This window comes from Microtus ochrogaster, chromosome 4, assembly GCF_000317375.1.
Source record: "Microtus ochrogaster isolate Prairie Vole_2 chromosome 4, MicOch1.0, whole genome shotgun sequence".
Lineage (NCBI taxonomy): Eukaryota > Metazoa > Chordata > Mammalia > Rodentia > Cricetidae > Microtus > Microtus ochrogaster.
The window spans coordinates 897,777-915,916 of NC_022011.1; the positions used below are offsets into that span (position 1 = coordinate 897,777).

The following is an 18,140-nucleotide window of genomic DNA, read 5'->3' on the forward strand; positions in this document are numbered from 1 at the left end:
CTGCTGAAGAGGGGGAGGAAGGATTGTAGGAGCCAGAGAGGTTAAGGACATCACAAGAAAACCCAAAGAATCAACTAACCTGGGCTTGTAAAGGCTCACAGAGACTGAAGTGACAACCAGGGAGCCTGCAAGGGACTGAGCTAGGTCCTCTTCATAATGTTGTGGTGTGTAGCTTGGTGTTCTTGTGGGACTTCTAACATTGGGACCAGGGGCTGTCTCCGACTCTTTTGAGGGCTTTTGGGACCTTATTCTTTATTTTTGTTTGTTTGTTTGTTTGTTTTATTTTTGGGGGGGACCTTATTCTTTAAACAAGATGAGGTGATCGAGTCTTACTGCAACTTGATATGTCATGTTTGGTTGGTATCCATGGGAGGTCTGCCCCTTTCTGAATAGAAATGGAGGAGGGGTGGATAGGGAGCACAGCAGAGGTGAGGAGGAGGGACTGGGAGACAGGAGGGAGAGGAAACTGCTGTTGAGCTGCAAGTAACAAATAATAATAACAGTAATAATAATAATGTAATTAAAATAAGTTCTTCTTGAGTAACAACCGGCGAATTTCCTCACCATTTAGAAGAAGCTGTTCTCATGTGGAGGAAGCATACTATAGACTCAAATATTCTATTCCGTTACAGGAAGCAACCATGAAAGGTTTTGTTTGTTCAAAGTAATCTGTGTCTTTTGATGCAAACCAAAAACCAAAAGCAAACAAAAAAAATCCCAGTACCTGTCAATATTTGAAAACCAACAGATCAAACTTTAATATGGTTTTTTAACAAACACAAACACACATACATACATACAGACAGACACACACACACATTCTCAAATGTTCTTACAGTACCTGTAAGTCCACCCTTCTTCAGGAAGGACACAGCTTTCTGTCTATCCAGTTGCTGCTCTTGATCCAGCTGCTTCTCAGTCAGCCATTCTGCACTGAGCCAGCACTTCCACCACAAATTTTTCAGACTCTGCGTCTTCCACTTGTTTATCCTTTTCATCCTGTTTCCTTCCCGTTGATCTCAGACTTGAAGAATTCATGCATTGGAGGCCATGAGTACAACAGCATCTTTGGACCATGCACCTCAGATTAAATTGCATCCCTTTTCTTTTCTTTTGGAATATTTTTATTGAAAATAAATATATTATTTATTCAAATTTTTAGGACTTAAAATGTTTCTGTTTTGCACTTATTTTAATAAGGAAAATGTATAGTTACTATATAGTAAAAACCTATAGGCCCTGTTAACATACAGTTCTCTGAGCTTTGGCAATAGCATAACTTTTATTTATGTAAAATGTAAATTTTCATTGCCATTTACACTTCTAAAGTACACAGTTCCATCACTTTGGCAGCACAATTAAGACTGAGGAACAGTATGGTCTTCCCCTGGTTCTCGCACAGCGCCTCCTCCTGGGTCATAGCCTGTTTCTGAAGGCCCCCCTCTGTCTTCTGTGTCTGATTTTTTTTCCTAAGCTGTCACATAGCCAGACCTACCATGACATAGGCTGAAATCACTACTAGGACTGTGGCTGTGGATCTCGATGAAGAGCTTGGCATGCGTTGGATCCTGTGCTTCTGAATTCCTTTATTTTCTCCTTTTTGGGTTTCTGTTTTTCTCTCTCTCTCATATATGTGTGTGTGTGTGTGTATATATATATATATATATATATATATATATATATATATATATATATTATTTTAATCACACAGTATAATCTGAATACAGTCTCCTTTACTCCTCCAAGTTCCTTCCTACCTCCTCGCCCATCAAGATCCACTCCTTTTCTGTTTCTCCTTAGAAAAGAACAGGCTTCTAAGAGATAACATGACAAAATAAAATATAACAAGATAAAACAAAACCCATCATATGGAAGCTCTAACTCTTTTCAGTGGAGAAAGTCAGTGATAGATCAGAAAGTCTACATGGTGAGCAAGGATTTAAAAGAGTCAGGTGACCTGGAGGACAGAGCTTTGGGCCTCTATCAGATGCATCATGACCTGTGATCATGAACTGGACTTTCCCTTGGAGTTGTCCCTAGCTTCTCCCTATGCTGCCAGCAGGGACTTGTCAGGGTCTGGATCACCCTATGCCTTCTGCTTTCCCCCACCAGTTATGACATCATCTCTTCTAGACAACCTATTCTTACAGAGTCTGATGAGCCCACAGAGGTAACGCTTCATAAGACAATTCACACTTTGCTAGTTTCACAGTGTTGCTTACAATATTTGTTCTTTTCCCTTATTTTGTCAATTTTTATGTTTTTCAGTTTCACTCAAAAATCTTTTTCCTCTTTTTACTGACGTAACCTTTTAGGCGTATATAGCTTCTATGAACTCACTGTCAATATTGTTTGTACTCTATTAAACAATTATCTGCTCACTAGTGTGGGTATCGCCAATAGGGTAAAAATAAGAGAAAAAATATTTTCATTATAAAATTCATCAATATTTAGAAGAATAAGCTATTGGAAAACTGTCACCACTCTTTATCACAATTTCGACTGTTCCTTTTGGAGCAGAAAGTGATGGGAGGGATTATGGAAAGTTTGAAATAAAAACATCAGATGTCAAGTTTCTTGAGAATATTTCCTTCTCCTTGCAGTGTGTTGTCAGAGCAGTGAGGCATGACACAGATGAGCATTTTTGGAATTTCTCCTCTAATGACTTGCAGAATGAACTGTACCTATTGATAACGCCTACGATGGTGGTATATTTCGTCTTCAGCAGCATTGTTCGTTCAGTTCCATCTCTTGTTCTGATTTCTTTCCAAAGGGTGTTAGGATTTGATGATCTTTAGAATTTATATGTGTTCCAGTTGAAATCCTTACAGTTTTCTATTAAAAAACCGGAAGGAAACATCAATGGGGTAAGACTCTGCTAATATAAAAATTGCCTCTTCCCTATGCATTTTGTGCAAATTAAATGCAGAAAGAACAATCTCCTATTTATAAACTCCTATTCATGCTAAACTCTCCCAGTAAGATAACTTATATGCTTCAAGGATCTCTGTTCTTACCCCTTCCAAAAAACCTTTCATCATCTCCAAAGTAGTTTCTAAATAATCTATAAACTACGTTATTTCGGTTGTTAGAACTGGCCAAGAACCGCACTGAGCAAGTAGAGCACCCCAGGAGTTTTGGAAGGAGAAAAAAGAAAAATTCCAGCGGTGGAAGCCAGGCTGTACAGGCAGCTGAGAACGGTTTTTATGGAGAGAGAAAGTGCATTAGTGAAGACACACTGATGTCAAACAAGAGGTGGTGTACGGGCATCACATTCATGATGTAAGAGGCGTAGGATAGTTTAGGCGGATGCTACAATTCTCAGCCATAAGCACAGCTTGCTAATCATATTGATTGCTATTATTACTACATGCTGTCCTGCTTATTAATGTGGCTTGAAGCTGTAGGAGGAGACTGCTTACCTTCTCGGCACCATTTCTATCCATAATACCTGCTTAGCTCAACTTAGTGGAGCATAATGATTGGGATCACAGAATCTGGAGAATGAGGCCTGAAAACACGTCTGGAGGAATCTCAGCTGTAGAGCTTTCTCCTGGGAGAACTGAAGTGATGTGAGAGCTGCGTACTCACCACACACCTGCAGCTAGCTTGACTTGGCTGCTGTGAGGCACTGTTTCAGGGGAGACACGAAACAGTGTCTACCTACCCCAAAAAGGGAATCAGTGACAGACCCAGAAAAACATACCACCAAAGTCCAATTTGCTGAAGCAGTGAGTGTATGGGGGTTACTTATAGAAGCATGGTAAAACATTACAGGAGCAGAAACAGCTCGCAGAAAGTCACATCATCAAAGCCCACCCAGCATTGGTGATGACTCATGAAAGCCAGGATCCTGGAACTCAGCACACAGCTGCAATGGCAGTGCTGTTGGGCTTTGTCTTCTTCCAGGCTGCTACGCCTGTCTGAGAGTGTCGCTCAGCCGTTCATACTGCCTACAATAACCTGGAGAGGAGAGAGCATAGTAAATCTGGTCAGTTTCAGGAACTTCCTGAAGATACTAAATTGTTTGCTTCCTGACTATAAAAGAGCTCTCCTGTAAGATGGAATGTGTCCATTCCCTTTAGAACAGTGGTTCTCCACCTTCCTAATGTTGAAACTCTTTCATGCAGTTCCTCATGTTTCAGTGACCCCCCCCAACCAGAGTATTATTTTTATTGCTACTCATAACTATAATTTTGCTACTGCTATGCCAAGCTTTGCAGGTCTGTAAACTCTGCTGCTTACCCAGGGCTCCATCCTTAACCAAATTCCCACATCCTGAACATTTCAGTTGCCTTTCTGCTGCTTTGATATAGGATGACCAAATGGACTAGCGAAGAAGGGTCTTGTTATAGATCATGACTGCAGAGAGAATTCAGTTCATCACAGCAGCAAGCACGCCACAAAGAGCATGGGCAAGCCTATGGCAGCAGGAAAGGGAAGTTGATTGGTCACATTTCATGTGCACATGGGAAGCATAAAAAAAGAAATAGGAAGTGGTGTGAGGATGCAAAACCTCAAAGCCCACCCCCAGTGACGTACTTCCTCCATCAAATCCCACCCCCAGAGACATACTTCCTCCATCAAAGCCTGCCCCCAGTGAAGTACTTCCTCCATCAAAGCCTACCCCCAGTGACGTACTTCCTTTGCCAAAGCCCACCCCCTCAGTGGCGTCCTTCCTCCATCAAAGCCCACCCCTAGTGACGTACTTCCTCCATCAAGGTTCCATCTCTTTGTAAAGATTCCTTATTTCCCCAAAAGCACCACCCACTGGGGACCTCATGTTCAAGCACATAACTCAATTCATGGTCAGAATGTAACTTTCAAGAGAATCTCAGTATTAACCTGTATATACTCTCAGTTAACCAGAATCACATCCAACCTGTTGAGGAGTCTCTACACAGAGAAAGTTAAGGATGTGGTCATCCTTAATTGATGATCATTAAATCAGAGGAAACAAAATTAAATAAAGACAGCGATGTAAAGAGAGATGCTTTAGAGAAGGCAGACCAAGTGTCTTTGTCAAATGATCTTGTAGGTAACAGACTGCCTTTAAAGAAACCTAAGGCTTTAAATGTTTAATCTCAAAATAATTACTTTATTTCAATTATTCTAGGAGTTCTCCCATATCTAGACTATAGGTAAGACTATAAGATCACTACTTATTTTAATTATAATATTAAATAACTTAATATGTTTATACATATGTAGATATACATATATGCGTGCAACAACAATCTATGAAAAAAGAGACCATGAATTTGAAAGAGAGTAAGAAGGAATACACAAGAGTGTTTGGAGGGAGAGAAAAAGGGAGAAATGATGTAATTAGATTATAATCTCAAAAAACAAAAGAAAAATTATATGCTACTATATATTTCTAAGTATATTAGTTACTATATATTCAAGTCTACATGGTCTTTGCTGTAGCGCTCCTCTGTTTGGGGGCTGGTTGCGTCCTCCACAGCATTCTGCCTGGCGTTAAGTGAGCTATGTGTGTCTATTAACGGTCACCTCAGCGTTCCAGGTACAGTACCAGTTTTCAAGCTTTTAAAGCTCACGTTGCAAGCATCATCCCATCTATGTAGTTTTCCGTGACTTCCCAAGGCTACAGCTGTATGGTCCCTCCTCAGAGCGGTGATTATGAGGCTGCACTGCACTGTGGACCGGGACTGGGAGGCTCCAGAGCGGAGCATCTGCAGCAACGATCTGTCCCCTGTCCAGCTAAATGGTTAGGATGCAGATAACTAGTGGTACTTGAATGACTTGATGGATCAGAAATCGGTACCTAGGAATCAGGAGTTGACCACGGTGATAAGCTGGTTGGAGACCTTAAAGAAGAAATTAGTCTGGAACAGAGAGGATTAGGAACCGGTTGGGACGTGACAGAAAAACAGCTAAAGCCTCTAATTCAGACCATTAGGAAAGCAAGAATATTGCAGTCCTCTTTGTTGCTAAGGGACAGAGCTAAGAAAATAAAAACACAGTATATAGTACTTATCCATCTTCACTCCTAGATGTGAGCTCCTGGTACACATAACCTATCCTGATATTCCCACTTGCATTTGAATGAGAAATGTCCCCAGAGGCTCAAGTATTTGAAATTTTGCTTCCCACTTGGGGGTGCTGTTCGGAAGGTTGTGGAATCTATAGGATAAGGAGCCTTGCTGTGGAAAGCACATCAGCAGGTGCTGGCTTTGAGGGCTGTAAATTCACTCTCTCTGCTCTCTCTGCTGCCCGTGTGCAATTGAGATGTGATTGCTTAGCTTCCTGGGCCTGCCGCTGAGCCTGCCACCATGATGGACTCATATCCCTCTGGAACTGTAGCCCAACATTAACACATCTGTAAGTTGCTTTTGGTCATGACATTTTTTTCCCATGGCAACAGATAAGTAACTGATAGACTACCCTACCCAAAGCCTTGTTTGTGGAAACAAAGATGTTCAAATCCAATGGTTAGCTCCATTATTTCATTGTTCCCTTTATATATATATATTTCAGCTTACACGGATACCTTTATACCTAACAACTTGTTTTCTTGTGTGGTGTATTGGGAGTTAAGGTAAGATTTTTACCAAGCATGGTGTTTGTCACTTCTTGCAGCAGTCTTTGAGAAATATCATTGCATTCTACATCTGTTCTGAATTTAGAGTTCCCTTCACACACACAGTTACAGATTTTGTTGTTAGGAAATAAGAAACTGCGATTTTGCATTACATCAGGGAAATACTAACATTGTTTCCTAATACTTCTGTCTGACGCTCATGGGTGTGTGAGTGAGTGGCTGGACAGAACTTCACACACGTTGATCATCGAGCTGTGGTAGGGCAGCTCTTGAGTGTCCTCCAAAGGCCTGAAGGCTGAGAGCTTGTTGTCCATCCTGTGACACTGTGGGAGGTTGTGGAGCCTTTAGTACTTGGGGCCTGATGGAAGGAAGGTCTGTCACTGGGGACGTGCCCTTGAAGAGCACACCAGAGACCAGCCTCCTCCCACCTCTCTTCTTTGCTTCTCGAATGCCATCATGTAAACAAAGTCTCTCTACAAAGCACTTCTATCGTGATGTGCTATGTCAAGCCAGGCCAAAGTGATGAGCCAAGTGTCTATGAACTAAAAGCCCTGAAACCATGAGCCAAAACAAGTCTTTCTCTTTGTACGTTTATTTATCTCAGGCCCCATTCATAACAGAAGAAAGCTGGCTCCCATGAATGTACACACATAACTAAAGTTTAAAGAGATTTGGATGAGAATTCAAACATTTTTTTTTTGTGGAGATTAATCTCCACTTGGAGAAAACATTCCTATTATAATTGCACCCATTGTGAAAAGGCATAGAAGTATAAGTAAATTTTCAAGAAAGCACATTTTTCCCTGTTCAAGTTCAAATGGTATTCTTTTTAAATTAGCAGATTTATCAAATCGAGGAAGAAGAACTGCACCCAGACAAAACCAGAAGTGTGAAGACGCCGAAGCACGCACAATAAATTACTGTAATGCCAAGTGGGACTCGCATGATAAAAGGTGACAGTTTCTTTATATACTTTATACATTTTGAAGAAAAAGCACCTGTAATTTGACTTCAAACCAGGGAGTACAGACTAGATACCAAACAAGATGCCAAAATAGATGCCAAAGTCCTGAAGAGTTCCCAGGGCACCTTAGGTAGAGAGAGTTCTAAGGAAATCATTTCTGAGGTCCTCAAACTTCAAATGTGCCCTCTCGTATCACTGATGTGAGCACCGTGCCACCAACCTGCTGCTCTGCTTGGCCCACTCACTTCTTGTTAGAGTCCCACAGAGCAACAGTTCGGCTGAAGAGTGTCTGCTGATTGTGTTTGATTAGATCTCAAGTGATGTTTCATAAGTTCTCTTAACCGCAAAGCACTTATGACAATTACAAAAGAGCTGCACATGCCAGTAAAACCTATAAAGGCCTTTACATTCTGTGTTTAGTGCAAAAATTACTTTCAAACATCAATAAGCAAATTACTTGTTTTACCTTTAAATAACTGCTTCATTTCACTGTTTATGGTAGATCAATAAATATCGACTAGACTTCTCCATCTGATTTAGCATACGGATCCAAAATGTTTGAACCTCAAATAGTTCACGATATTTTCAGACTGATCAATAACATCCCAAGATATGGTACAATATAAATAAAATACTTCATCCTTAACTTTTCAAAACTAGTGTTACTAAATCTCTAAGTAACAATAGAAAATAAATGCAATTATTATGTATATTCTTTCTTGCCATTTTTCAAATAAATTGTAAGGTTTCAAGTTTTACTCTAGAAGAAATACAATACTCTAAAATGCTTACTGTGAGCAAATATATGTAACTAAGACATACAAGTGTGTGTCTAACTTAAATTTATTATATTTGCATTATTTAATACAAATATAGATTTTAATAGTTTCTTAATTGGTATTAAATAGTACCCTTTATAATAACCAAAAAGTCTGTTTTAGCTAGTGTCCTAGTTACCTTTCTTTTGCTGTGCTATAGTAAGCTGATCAAAGTGATTCAGGGCAGGAAGGGCTTCCTTCAGCTCACAGGCCCAGGTACATCATTGCAGAGAAGTTGAAACAACAGGAGCTTGAGCGTCCAGCTACATCCCCAGTCAAAGGCAGAGAGAGAATGTGTGTGTGCAGGCTGCCAGCGCTCAGCCAGCTCCCTCCTTTATATGTCGTCTAGGACCAGCCCTTGAAACAGAGCCATTCTCATCCGGAGTGGGCCTTCCTACATCTATCACCCCAGTTAAGAAAATCCCTTACAGGCACAGTGCAGGTCAATCTCATCTAGACAATTCCTCATAGGATCTCTCTTCCCAAGAGATTTATCCGAGTGCATGGTATTGTGGGATTGCTTGCTGAATCACTTTGAAGCCAGATGCAGCTCAAGCCAGATCCTAAACAAGAACCATAATTTTCTCACGATAGAGTGAGCTATAAAGATGGTGAGAGACTGTAATTCGTATCAGGCCACCTGAGGTAAAAAGCAGGCAGTAGGGCCAGTGAGATGACTCTGCAGGTTAAAGTGATTGCTGCTGGTCCAATGACCTGAGTTCAGGTCCTAGGACTCACACGGTAGAAAGAGACTGAACCTCACATACATAAACAACACAAATGCAAGCACTTTTAAAAAGATCGGTAAAGATAAATCCAACAACATCAAAAATAGACAAGCATTTGGTGAGATGAAAAATCTGTGAGAAATTGACCTCCACCTTGTAGTATCCAGCCATTAGAGATCACCCCTTAACAAATGCCACTGAGGTGAAAGATTACTGCATCACAATGTGCACAGAGAACACTGGCTATTTCTCACTCTTGGTTTTTTAAATGCCTATCCATGTGCTGAGCCACTATGATTGTGTGTGTCCCAGAGTAAGGAGTAGGAAGAGAGAGACACACAGAGACAGAGAATTAAGTCTCTTATAGTCAAAATTGCAGAACACAAAAGCCACAGTTGACAAATTACTACTACACTGGAAAATAAAAGTGCAGTTAGCAGTTACCCTGCTAGGCAAAAGCAAATTATTTTCATCTTATCTAATAACACGGAGGTGGGAGCAGTGTGTGCACATATGACTTTTCTCCAGCTGTCAAAATGGTACAGTCACTGTCAGCTTACCCACTTACCTTCCATCTGCTTCCCCCAGAAAACATGCAGATTGTATGAGAACAGTCAACAAATTATTAGCTGCTATTCTTCAAGTCTGAATTTCCACAGCAAAAGAGTATTTGTTTGCAATTAATGTTTTGAGAATTGCATTCATGATTGCTGTACTTAAATCATTTCCAATTCTTTTCTCTCGCCACAGCACTCCCTACACCCCCATTCTCCCTCAAATTCATGCCCTCTTCTTCCTTAATCACTAAAGTCACACATATACGGGGAGGGAGGAGAGACAGAGAATGAGAGAGAGAGACAAATAGAGAGACAGAGAGAAGCAGTAAGCAGACTTACCTAAAATAATACATAGAATACACCATGTAGTTTGTGGACCAACATATGGTTCTCCAAGCAGCCCCAGCTCATAAAATATACTGTAGTTGAGTCTCCCTAAGGGAGAGAGATAAGAACCTGAAAGGCTGGGCCTGGGAACTCCAGGGACAGAAGTAGAATCTGAGATTAAGATGACCAGAGTCAAAACATGACTTTTAGGCAGTAGTTGCCTTCTAAGGAGGCCACTGATTGTATGGAATAAATGACAAATATTATTAGATTTTTTTTTGGCTTTGCTATTCAAACTTCAGATTCTAAGGCATGGCATATAGATATTCAAAATATAGTTGGCATTTTCCTGCCTGCTTGGTCACATGCCCAAGCCCTTGCTGGTGGGCTAAAGCAGCAGTTTGTTCACCTTGGGATGGGTATGCCAAGCATGCTATATTCTTCTGTGTGTGCATCCTCAGATAAAATGCAGACGCTGTGGCTGGGTTGCAGAGACTGTCTTAAGAAGGGACTCCATACACAGTTAAGCTGTAAATCAGATGCTAGGACTATTGTTGATTTCTGCTCCTGGAAGCTGAATCTACTGATAATCACTATAGCAGCCAAGGAAAATAGGCTATACAAAAATGTCAAGATTAAACAAGGAAAAACTTTCCTACAGGCAAATATAATTTATAGAAAAAAAATACAGTCTTAAAAATCTGATAACTGAGAAGAGATTCTGTTCATGAAAAAGAATCTATTAAAAAACGGTGGCAGCAGAGCTCAGAAGTAAAGTAAACACTTAGCATGTATGGGGATGGGAGGCTGGGGCTGGTTTCCAGCACCTCCAACTAGAAGGCTATCCTGGATCAGCAAGATGGCAAGGTACAGGCACTTGTCTCTAATCCCTGGAAACTTAGTTTGATCCTTGGGCCACACAGAATAGAACAAGAAAGAACTAACTGAACCAGGTTGTTTTCTGACCTCTAAATGCGCACCCGTGCGCGCGCACACACACAGACAGACACACACACACATGCGCGCGCACACACACATACACACAAACACAGACAAACACACACATGCGCGCGCGCACACACACACACAGACAGACACACACACACATGCATACGCGTACACAGACACACAGAGACAAACACACACACACACACACACACACATGCGCGCGCACACACACATACACACAATTAAAAAAAATTCTAAGCCAGGCAGTCGTGGCACACATCTTTAATTACAGCACTCAGAAGGCAGAGAGGCAGGCAGATCTCTGTGAACTTGAGGCCAATCCGGTCTATAGAGCAAGTTCCAGGACAGCCAAGGCTACAGAGTGAAAACCTGTCTTGAAAAACCAAACAAGTCTAAAGGAGCAATAGAAGCCACCTCCCAAATACTAAACATACGTTTCTTTCCACATGCAAAAGCATCAGCAAGGGACTAACAAATGACATTTTTAAATGTTACAGATAACATAACAAAATGGTTAACAACAATAAAAATGAAACACCATATTTGTCGGGTTTAAAAATTCAAAGCAGGAGGTCAACATTAATAAACAGACTCAAAGAAGAAAACATCTAAAAGGGAAAATACTTTCAAAGCAATAGCTCACAGTTATCTGGATGTGAAGAGTGATATGGGAAACTGTCTGCAAGAACCTAATGAAATGTCTAAGCAAAAAAGGATAAAGGAGAAGTAAGCTGGTCTGGTGAAATACACCTACACACTCAGCACTCAGCAGGATCGGGAGCTCTAGGCCAGCCTCATCCACGTAAGACTTCATCAGAAAAAGTCACTGTGGCCATCATTTGTAGGAGTTTCCAGTTTCCTCTTTTCTGACAGTTGAGCAGGCCTTCGAAGCCAATGGGCCATTTTCTCCCATTATTATCTCTCTGTCACAGGTAAGTCATGTTGCAGGTGACGGTTCTCTCAGCCCAGTTCTCCTGTGGCAGTAGCATGGAGCAAAACCCAAGGTTGCCTTATAGACAGCTCATAGTGTAATTCAGAAATGACTTTGATGTTTTAAACCACTGAGAGGTGTGATTGCCGTTGACAACATAGATCTTCTTAGGGGTCACGTAGGAAAGAAGGAAAAGGAAACCGGCTTTAGAGTTCTCTCCATGAGCACCGGACTAGGCAAGATAAGAGGGTACTTTCTAAGTGTCACAGCCCCTTAGGCAAAGGACAATGCCAGCTGAAAGGATTGAAACTGTCTAGAATATTCTTTATTCAGTGCTGCATGGGGAAACACGAGCCAAACAAGAAGGATTAGGTAAAGTTTTCCTATCAGAATTATGAGTGAGGTGTCAAAACCGCACTGAGATCTGTTGTGGGGAGTGGCTAGGATATGGTGGCATCACTGGAGCAGTGGAGGTGGCATTGGGGAGAATGTGACGTATCCTAAAAACCTGTCTCTGCAGCAAAGATCAAAAGGCACTCTGGGTGTAGCAGGTCAGTGACAGCCTCAAACGGCAATTTGTATCTGCCCCCATTCCCCTTGGAATTCTACATGCAGAACAGGAGTCAACAGGAGGAACTCCGGTCTATCCTGTCATTCAACCAGTTCATTCAAAACCTGTGTGAACGAATATCACACCACAGCCCCCACAGGGGAGCTACTACAGGAAGTTAGACAAGAAAAGGAAGATTAAAGCCCACATTTACATGGATCTCACACTCTCAGGGAAGATGGACTCTAGAGTAAAGACATCTATGAGCAAGAGGAGTTAAACAAGACTCTCCATCAGGGAAAAATTAAACTCCTAAGTTTTAGAAATGAGACCAAATAAGGACAGACTAATTCCAAGAGACTTTAGACTTCTTAGCTGACCACAACTCAAAGTTGGGTTGTCGTTCTAGAGACAGGCTCGGCAAAGTCATTTCTGTGGAGGCTGAGGAAGAGGACAATGGCTTTTTTACTTCGATGGATAGTTTCATGAGGTTAAGGGGGATGTTGGATGCCAATCTGTGGGCTTTCCATCAATCTCGTGTACGAAGGAGAAATACTGAAAAATATTGAGAAAAAGAAGTGCCCTGAAGGAAGCAGCTTAGGGGCATTCTCAAACTCAAAGTCCTTGGATTGTAGAGATTTCTCTGTTGGGTCCACTTAAAGACAGATCTCCTCCTGCAGGCCACGCCCACTCATCAACAATCCTCCCCCTCCAAGCAGCACCCCTGTGCTCAAAGAGTCTGGGAGCTGCCCAATCCCAAAGGCCATTTTAGCCTAACTCCGCCCCCTCCCGTCCTGCCGCGCCCCTCCGTTGCCCCGGAGACGCTCTCTGCGTCCCGTGGCTGCACTTAGCCAGGTCACTAGCCTGGGAAGAGAGGCCAAGGGGGCGCCCAGCACCCCAGCCTGCAGGAGTTTCGTCAGGGGACACAGAGATTCAGTTTCCCCAGAGCCCAGTTTTCTGAGGTTTGTGGGACAAGGCTGGAGACAGGACCCGGTCATCCCCCAGGAGAACGAGCTGCTCTTTCTTCCCAGGACCCCTTCCTCCATTACTGGGCCTGCAGCTTCCCGAGATCCACCTGCAGACATAACCCTCTCCCTAGAGGAGCGAGACCACCCGGCCCGCTAAGAAAAGACAAACAGATGTGGGACCAGGCACACCAGCCTGTTCAGAGGTGGGCGGAAGCCGAGCTGAAGGCTTGCTCCGTGCCCACTTGTAGTCAAAAACAGCTGTGAGGGAAAGAGGCGGCTATCCTAAAGCACGTTTGAGTTGATCTGCGTCAACACACACGTAGTTCTGCTGTTTGGGGGGGGGGGGGGGGGCTTTTTGTTGAGTTAGTAAATAGTTTCATAGCTACTAATTGGGGCGTTTCACTTTTCAGTTCTAAATATATACTGGCTACTTTTACTAATTTTCTTTTTCACCGGTCTGGGTGAGTTTTGTTTCTTGATTTGGGGAGTACAGAGGAAGTATTTTACTGAGTAATTTTTTTTTTCTTTTTCCTTTGCTTTTGTACTTTGCTTATTGATTTTGCAGACTGGCACCCGAGGGCTCAGAGAGATCCGTTATCTGCAAATGTAAGTTGGATGAAATATGTCCTCCCTTCTACTTGATGCTTTGATTGAGTCACTAATAAATGTCAGGCGGTGGGAAATGTGTGATTGCTACTTATTTCACAACCTATCCAATTGTCCACCACAAGGTGCTAAGAGTGTCCAAAAGTTTTAAACTTATTTATGTGAACTTGTTTTTCACTCTTGTGAGAGGTATAAACTACTAAATGTATCCTGCCGTTTCTTTCATCTTTTGTAGCAAAAGAACTCTTATATACAATGTTCCGAATCTACAGTGTGGGAATATCATATATTTTGCGTTTTCTCGGTGGTACACAATAAACTTGCTTGCTGGGGTTGTCGCCTTTGCTTCTCACACCTCTGTTTTCGCTGTACAGCGATTGGACCTGGAGGTCTTGTCATTCACGCATAGCCTTTTCTAAGCAGCCTCTGTGGATGAAGTCACCTGCCTTCCTTTGTGGCTCCTTTGGGGACAGGTCAAGGGGGAGCAGGCAGGAGGGTTACCCTTTGAAGTTTCACTTGGGTCCAGAAACTTCCACTCACACCATAGGACACGTTCGGCCTGACCCAGGCTCCCAAGCCTTTCATCCTCTGCTTCTCCGTTCTCATTTGTCTTTGTATGTGGGGCCAAACGTGGAGGCTGTAACTGCGGCTGATGTGAGCGCCAACCAGCAGATCAAAGAATGTGCCAAATCTTTTCTGAATACCAACTGTGGGATGGCTTCAGGCGGCCTTTTGATCTTTGTCTCAGCCCCTGTGCTGCCACATATAAAACTGCCCATCCGCAGGCACCGGAGGGAGGGGTGATGCCCCGGGTCCTCATGCACTGCCTGAACTGGGTTCCAGGGGCTCAGCACATCTTGGTCACTTCCTTCTCCCTTTCCTGAGCGACTGCCCTTCTTGCAGCTTTCTTCTGTGGGCACGGATTGGGGTAGACCATGGCCAAGGGGTTGGGGATGACTTCCATCTCTGCTGCTGACCTAGGCAGGTGGTGCACAGCAGGAGCGGACTAAATTCCTCATTACTGAGTTGACGTTAGAACGCCAAAGGCTGGGAATGATGGGGAATGACTCAAGTCACGTTCACAGTGAACAAGAAGCTTCTGTCACTCTACAAACAACACCCCACCTTTTTGTATGGGGTTATGTATGATAGCTCCCTGACACACTGGCATTTCCCCCACGACTTCGGGTCTTCTCAGCCCTCATTCCTTATGACAATGCAGCTACTTCCTGATTTAATAAATGTCAGCATCAATAACCCCAAACTTATGAGGCCAAACATGAAAGGGAGGACAGTAACCTAGGAAGAGAATTTGGCCCAGGATCACACTGAATACTGAGTATATTTCAAATCCCACATGAAGATGTGGTTCAAGCTGCACACTATTTATTGCATAAATAAATACAGTGGTGACCACACATTGATTATAATAAACAAAACACCTTTGCCTAAACCATAAGCAAAGTAGGGTGTGGGCTCAGAACAAGGAGAGAGGCTGCTAGACATCCACCCTAATGCTTAGCTTCAACTTTCCAGGACAGATGGGTTGAGCAACATTTTTCCAACATGCAGTTAATAACTTTTTTCCCCACTTTATAATTCAGCTCTGACCACCCCTCATCCAGAGTTTGTGCCTTGAGGCTTGCCAGCAGGGCTTGCAATACTTACATTAAACTAAATTTAAGAGTAAAGGTGTTCCCGCTGCTCATGTTCTCAGATCAGAGGAGAGCAAAATGAAGGAGCTGGCAGCTGAAACATTAATGGTGGGAAACTTTAATGGTGGGAAACGTTGACTTCGAATTTGAAGGGAAAAAAATCGCAGTTGATCTGTGTGACAAAGAAGACACATTCTTTTCCATGAATATCATTCGCATTTGGCTTCATTATAAGCTTATATTGCCTTGCAAACTTCAGCTAACCCCCTTGGTTTTGTATAATATACTGGAAGACCTTATTTGAGGGGTGACGAGGATATATGCTGGCCATACTGGAGCTTCTGGAGGCTGCGCCATCTGCCTGCACATAGCTGAGTCTTCCCAGCATTTGAGAAGATCTCTGTGAATCCTTTAAAGATTTCTGGAGGCAGAGGCAGGCGGATCTCTGTGAGTTCGAGACCAGCCTGGTCTACAGAGCTAGTGCCAGGACAGGCTCCAAAGCCACAGAGAAACCCTGTCTCGAAAAACCAAAAAAAAAAAAAAAAAAAAAGATTTCTGGAACTGTGAAGACCCCGAGGCTCTTGTTCCCATCCTATAACATTCTGGAAAGCAGGATAGGGCCTCAGGGTGTATTCATTTGTGAGATGTGCTGAACAGAGCAAGGGTTAGTTGTTGTCTCTCTTAGAAATGAGCTGGGCATCGATGGGGACCTAGACTAAGTACATTCCCATTTACTCTGGAAGAAATGCTTCATAGATTCTGGAGTAAGCTTCTGGAAATCAGGTTTGAGGAGCCTTTGTGTATTCATTCAAACTCATCCATGAGAGCTTTCCTATGCTAGTCAAAACTCCTTAACACATGTATGTGTAAGACTTTGATTGAATAAGTTCTGGGCATCCAGATAAACCAACTTATTGATATAACATTTGATCAGAAAAAAATCAGATCTTTTTAAGTTACAAGAGAGTTAGGTCATTATATTATAAAGTTATCCCTTGTAATAATATCCACTTCTGGTGCCTATTCTGCAGAAAAAAAAACAATACTTTGTGTTTAGACTGTGTTTTAACTGCATATTATGCACAGGCTACAAATGCATAGAAAAAGTTGCCTTTTGATTCATGCAGTTAATCAAGTCTGCATAAACAGGGTAATAGGATTCTAGTGTATCAAAAATGAAACACTAATCTGTATTTAAATTTTCCCTTTATGTAAAAATATTTTAGTCCAATGTGATCATCTTTTTTAGGAACTTGAGACCAACACTATCAATATTGACTTTCACAAGATTTCCCCTCAAATTTTAGAGTTTCCTCCTCGTACCCCAGCCCTAGAGTGTCACGATACTATAGCACTCCACTGTGTGGATGTCTGACGGCATCTCTCAGTTCTGCTGCTCCCTTCCAACCTCTCCTGCCACATCCCCAGCAGCCTCCACGACACCCTTTCTGCATCCCAGCGTTTGTTTCTCTATGACCTCGGGAGAGGCCAGGGTAAATTTTTCAAAGTGAGCTTGAGATTGTGTCATCCCACCGGAAACAGGGTGGATCATGGCATCTGGAGGACCTACAGCAGAAAGAGAACCCAAATCAATTCTTATGTCAGTCAGGGAAACCTGAGAGTTTCTATAGTGACTTAGCACTCTGCCTCCCTAAATGTTGACTTCATTGCCTTCTCATCTTACTTACCCTTTGCTATTGCTTAACATTTGCTTTGTAATTTTCCTACGAGGTCTTTTTATTGCCATACTGTGGTCTATTTTGCTTGTGTAACTGATGTCTGCTTTTCTCAATATCCATTTCCATAATGGAAATTCCATGAGATCAGAGATCTTTCTCTTTTTGCTGGATGTTGTGTCTTCAGTACCTAGGACAGTGCCTATCCCAAAATAGTGGCTCAGTGGATAATCTGTTGAACATTCAAGGCCTAACTGGATAGTTTTACTACAGATCACACTGTGACAGCGATTTGAAGCTTTGATGCAGTCTTCCAGATAGCTGGTGATGGGAGGAGTCAAAGCTGGTGCACATGGTAGTTATGGCACAAAAAGCATCTGGCCTTTTTTAATGTCTCTCTATTTAGGTAGAGGGTGGACTCTGCGGCTGAGACCCTCGTCACAATGGACACTCTCTACTGTGGGTCCTCCAGACACCAGGACCCACCTTGCTCGCTTTTCTTCCCTTTCTTCAAAACATGGTTTTCTCTGTGTAGCCTTGGCTGTCCTGGAACTCACTTTATAGACCAGGCTGGCCTCGAACTCGGAGATCTGCCTTCCTATGCCTCCCAAATTTTGGAACAAAAGATGTGCACCACCACAGCCTGATCCACCTTGCTTTCTCTGGGGACAAAGTTTCAGTAACTTGATTGGTTACTCCTTTCTCAATGCTCACAACTACGGCATAATGTGCTTCGGGAAAAGGCTGCCATCTCTCTTTCCCTCCACCCCTTTCTTTTCTTTTCTTTTCTTTTCTTTTCTTTTCTTCTTCTTTTTTTTTTTTTTTT

General features: G+C 42.4%; 1 protein-coding gene across 1 annotated transcript in view; it reads left to right on the plus strand.

Annotated features, from left to right (window-relative positions):
- Positions 1 to 13,294: 13,294 nt before the first annotated feature.
- Positions 13,295 to 18,140, plus strand: part of Ttc29 (tetratricopeptide repeat domain 29) — a 225,708-nt gene continuing 220,862 nt past the window's right edge. The window contains exons 1-2 of the mRNA XM_005345375.3: positions 13,295 to 13,371; positions 13,943 to 13,983. The gene's annotated coding sequence lies outside the window, so the exon portion shown is untranslated. The remainder of the gene's footprint in view (positions 13,372 to 13,942; positions 13,984 to 18,140) is intronic.